General features: G+C 43.6%; 1 pseudogene; it reads right to left on the bottom strand.

Annotated features, from left to right (window-relative positions):
• Positions 1-3,535: 3,535 nt before the first annotated feature.
• Positions 3,536-4,452, bottom strand: LOC736576 (large ribosomal subunit protein mL45-like; annotated as a pseudogene).
• Between the last annotated feature and the right edge of the window lie 977 nt (positions 4,453-5,429).

Below are 5,429 nucleotides of genomic sequence, written 5' to 3'. Positions count from 1 at the left end.
TCTCAAACTCCTGACCTCAGGTGATTCGCCCACCTTGGCCTCCCAAAGTACTGGGATTACAGGTGTTCGCCACTGTGCCTGGCCAATTTTTCTTAGTTTCTAATACAAGCATTTGAAGATCTAAATTTTTTTTCTTTTTTCTTTTTTTTTTTTTTTGAGACAGAGTCTCGTACTGTCGCCCAGGCTGGAGTGCCGTAGTGCAATCTCAGCTCACTGCAACCTCCACCTCCCGGGCTCAAGCAATTCTCCTGCTTCAGCAGGAGAGCTTTAGCTGATTAGAGCTTTCGCTGCATCTCATGATAGTTTATATTTTTGCTAAAATTAAATTATAAATGATTTCTAATATTCAACAGTTTTGGAAATCAACATTTCTTTCAATTTAAAGATTTGTTTCTTGCACCATGAGATAATTAGAAGTGTGTTTTTAAGGTTCCAGGTGATTTTTTTAGTTATTTATTAATGATGTCTTACTGAAAACCTTTATTGACAAAGAACATAAAGTCTAGACCAGATTTTCGAAGTTTAGTTTTATATTATGGCATAGTGCCTAGTCAAGTTCATAAAGCTTTCTCTTTTTTTTTTTTTTTTTTTTTTTTGAGATGGAGTCTTGCTCTGTTGCCCAGGCTGGAGTGCAGTGGTGCCATCTCAGCTCACTGCAACCTCTGCTTCCCGAGTTCACGCCATTCTCCTGCCTCAGCCTCCCGAGTAGCTGGGACTACAGGTACCTGCCACCACACCCGGCTAATTTTTTGCATTTTTAGTACAGACGGGGTTTCACTGTGTAAGCCAGGATGGTCTCGATCTCCTGACCTCGTGATCCACCCACCTCGGCCTCCCAAAGTGCTGGGATTACAGGCTTAAGCCACTGTGCCTGGCCCTAGTTCATAAAGCTTTCTAATGTCCCTCAAGAGATGTTATATTCTCCAATCATTTCTATACGTGCCCATCAGATCAACCTTGTCAATAGGTTTTGTTCTAATTTTCTGTATTCTTAAAGATGTTTAACGTTACTAATCATTAAGGAAATGCACATTGAAACCACACACTTCACACACATTAGGATGGCTATTACTGAAAACAAACAAAGAGGCCAGGGACAGTGGCTCATGCCTGTAATCCCAGCACTTTGGGAGGCCAAGGCAGGTGGATCTCCTGAGGTCAGGAGTTCGAGACCAGCCTGGCCAACATGGTGAAACCCCATCTCTACTAAAAATACAAAAAAAAGCTGGGCATGGTGGAGGTGCCTGTAATCTCAGCTACTCGGGAGGCTGAGGCAGGGGAATCATCTCTTGAACCTGGGAGACGGAGGTTGCAGTGAGCCGAGATCATGCCATTGCACTCCAGCCTGGGCGACAAGAGCAAAAATCCGTCTCAAAACAAACAAACAAACAAACAAACAGAAAATAACAAGTGTTGATTAGGATGTGGAGAAATTGAAACCCTTAGGCACTGCTGGGAGGAATTTAAAATGGTGCAGCAGCTGTGGAAAACAGTCCAGTGGTTCCACAGAAAGTTAAATCAATGTGTGGATAAAGAAAATGTGGTAGATATATCTACCATGGAATACTACTCAGCCATAAAAAGGGAATGAAATAATGGCATTCGCAGCAAATTGGATGGAATTGGAGACTATTATTCTAAGTGAAGTAACTCAGAAATGGAAAACCAACCATTGTATGTTCTCACTCATAATTGAGAGCTAAGCTATGAAGACGCAAAGGCATAAGAATGATACAATGGACTTTGGGGACTTGGGGAAAAGGGTGGGTGGGGGTGAAGGATAAAACACTACACATTTGGGTACAGTCTACACTTCTTGGGTGATGGGTGCACCACAATCTCAGAAATCACCACTAAAGAACTTATTCATGTAACCAAACACCACCTGTTCCCCAAAATCCTATTGAAATACAAAATAAATTTTAAAAAACAAACAAGTTAAACTATGTAGAATTACCATAGAACTCAGAAATTCCACTTTGCGTATATACCCAAAATAATTGAAAATAGGAACTCAAGCAGATATTCGTATACCCAGGTTAATAGCAGTATTATTATTATTATTTTTTTTTTTGAGACGAAGTCTCGCTCTTGTCCCCCAGGCTGGAGTGCAATGGGGCGATCTCGGCTCACTGCAACCTCCACCTCCTGGGTTCAAGCGATTCTCCTGCCTCAGACTCTGGAGTAGCTGAGATTACAGGCGCCTGCCACCACCCCCGACTAATTTTTGTATTTTTAGTAGAGATGGGGTTTCACCATGTTGGCCAGGCTGGTCTTGAACTCCTGACCTCTGGTGATCCGCCTGCCTCGGCCTCCCAAAGTGCTGGGATTACAGGTGTGAGCCACCGTGCCCAGCCAATAGCAGTATTATTTACAATAGCCAAAAGGTAGTTACAACCTAAATGTCCATCAACAAATGAATGGATAAACAAATGTGGTATATACATAAAATGGAATATAATTCAGCCTTACAAAGAAAGAAAATTTTGATACATACTACAACAGGGATGAAACTTAAAAGTGAAATAAGCCAGACACAAATGGACAAACATTGTATGATTCCACTTATATGGAAAACCTAGAATAGTCCAATTCATAGAGACAGGAAGTAGAATAGTGGTTATCAAGGGGGAAATGAGGAGTTACTGCTTAATGAGTACAGACTTCCAGTTTGGGATAATGAAAAAGTTCTGGAAATAGATGGTGGTGAAGGTTACCCAACAATGTGGATGTACTCAATGTATACTTAATTGTATACATTGTATACAATGTACTCTTAATTGTATACTTAAAAGTGATTAAATTGGGCCGGGTGTGGTAGCTCACACCTGTAATCCCAGCACTTTGGAAGGCTGAGGAGGGCGGATCACCTGAGGTCAGGAGTTCGAGACCAGCCTGGTCAAAATGGTGAAACCCCGTCTCTAATAAAAATACAAAAATTAGCTGGGCGTGGTGATGCACATCTATCATCCCAGCTACTTGGGAGGCTGAAGCAGGAGAATCGCTTGAACCCAGGAGGCAGAGGTTGCAGTGAGCTGAGATGGTGCCACTGCACTCCAGCCTGGGCGACAGAGTGAGACTCCATCTCAAAAAAAAAAAAAAAAAAAAAAGTTAAATTGTGAATTTTATGTTCTGTTCTGCCCACCCCCCTCGCCCCCACACACTCTGACAGTGTTTTATTTTAAACTCTGATCCCTGCCCTGTGATTACAAACAGAATACTGCTGGTTATCTCCCACAGCCCCTGCTGTGGGAAAAACTGGTATCCGACATTCTCTGAAACATACTGCCTTTCATCTAGACTCAGAAGCTAGATATACAATTTAAAAAAGAAGAGGATCCAAGGCCGTGTTATACCTGCCACCTGCCTGGGGCCAGCCATCAGCCATGGTTGTTGACGGTGAGACTGCTGAAAAGACCCGAGCAGGGCGGGAGAGAACAAAGGTATTTCTTTCTATAGCATGATGGAGATGGAAGACTTTAAAGCTTCCAGAAGCCTCATCACCCAGGCTTCACCCCAGAAGTTATTCTTGCCATCAGGCTAGCTGAGGCTTCTGGGCCTCTCCTTGTGCCTCTTCATATTCTTCCCCTGGTTTCAGCTGAGGGCCAGGGATCATAACCATCTTAAGGATGGTGCTTAGCGGGTGCCCATGGGGGAACAATCTTGCCATGCATTCTCCAGCTTCCATAGGGGTTTGTCAGGTGCTTTTCAAATACAACATACTCCAGGACATTCTTGGGTACATCTTCCTGTCCATACATCAACCGGCCAAACCAGTCACAGATGGCCAGAGTCTGCTGGGTGTGCATGCCTACGGTGACTAGATGTATATGTTGCCCTGGTTCATCAAACTTGAACAGCGAACTTGAACCACATGGTGGGGCTCTAAAGATTCCACGAAGCTCCAGCGGATGGTCTTATATTTGATGTCTCAGATCATGTCTGGAAAACAGTGCTCAGTTAGCAAGGTATGCAGTCAGTCATGTGTGAGTTGTTTAGACAAAGGTGAACTTCAGTAAATATATCCTTAGCTTTTTCAGGAAAGTCCTTTGTTTCAAAATTGTCGCCACCCTCTTTTATCTTCTGGATTAAAAATTGTGATGCCACATTCTTCTTCATTTTTTCAGTTCTCTGTTTCAGTCCTTCCTTTGAAAGAGATGGCATGTGAGCATCACCCTCAGGAGGAACATAGGCATCAAAGATACCAGCTGTACAGGCCAGATGTATGGGATGATCCAGACGTTCTGGAGGAATAATCAGTCCTGCTTTCCAGGCGTGTTTCATAAACTCCTTTTCTGTTTTGTATTTAGGTTGATAAATAGGAGGTGTGAAACGTTTTTTAGTTCTTACTGGAACTATAGCTGCAGACTGACTCACCAGAACTGGCTGCGGAGATCACCAGCCCAAAACCCTTGATAAAAGAGACAACCCCTGAGATATGGGGGCTGCCATTTTGTTCACGCAAATGCTGCTAGGAAGGTTTTTGTTTGTTTGGTTTTGGTTTTGGTTTTGTTTTTTTTAGACGGAGTCTCGCTCTGTCGCCCAGGCTGCAGTGCAGTGGCACGATCTCGGCTCACTGCAATCTCCACCTCCCGGGTTTACGCCACTTTCCTGCCTCAGCCTCCCGAGTAGCTGGGACTAGAGGCGCCTGCCACCACGCCCAGCTAATTTTTTTTGACGGGGTTTCGCTATGTTGACCAGGCTGGCCTCAAACTCACGATCTCAGATAATCCACCCACCTTGGCGTCCAAAAGTGTTGGGATGACAGGCATGAGCCACCATGCCCGGCCAATGTTCTGTATATTTTATCACAATTTTTAAAAAGGAATGAAGGGCCAGGCATGGTGGTTCACACTTGTAATCCTAACACTTTGGGAGGCTGAGGCGGAAGGATCACTTGAGCCCAGGAGTTTGCAACCAGACTGGGCAACATAGGAAGAACCTGTTTCTAAAAAAATAATAATAATAATTAGCTGGGTGTGGTGGCACATGCTCCTGGTCCCAGCTACTTGGGAGGCTGAGGTGGGAGGATCACTTGAGCCCAGGAGATGGAGGCTGCAATGAGCTGTGATCACGCCACTGCACTCCAGCCTGGGCTACAAAGTGAGACCCTGTCTCAAAAAAGAAAAAAAAAAAAGGAAGAACTTATACATGCTACAATGCAGATGAACCTCTAAAACATGCTAAATGAAGGAAGCCAGACACAAAAGGTCACATATTACATGATTCCATTTATATGAAATATCCAGAATAGGCAAACCCATAAAGTCAGACAGCAGATTAGTGGTTTACCAGAGCCTGAGCAGAAGGGAAGATAGTGACTGCTAATGGGAATGAAATCTCCTTTGCGGGTAATTAAAATACTTTGGAACTAGATAGAGGTGGTGGTTGTACAACATTATGAATATACTAAATGCCACTGAATCATA

Source organism: Pan troglodytes, chromosome 12, assembly GCF_028858775.2.
Source record: "Pan troglodytes isolate AG18354 chromosome 12, NHGRI_mPanTro3-v2.0_pri, whole genome shotgun sequence".
Taxonomy (NCBI): Eukaryota; Metazoa; Chordata; class Mammalia; order Primates; family Hominidae; genus Pan; species Pan troglodytes.
This window is presented reverse-complemented; position numbering and strand designations above follow the sequence as displayed.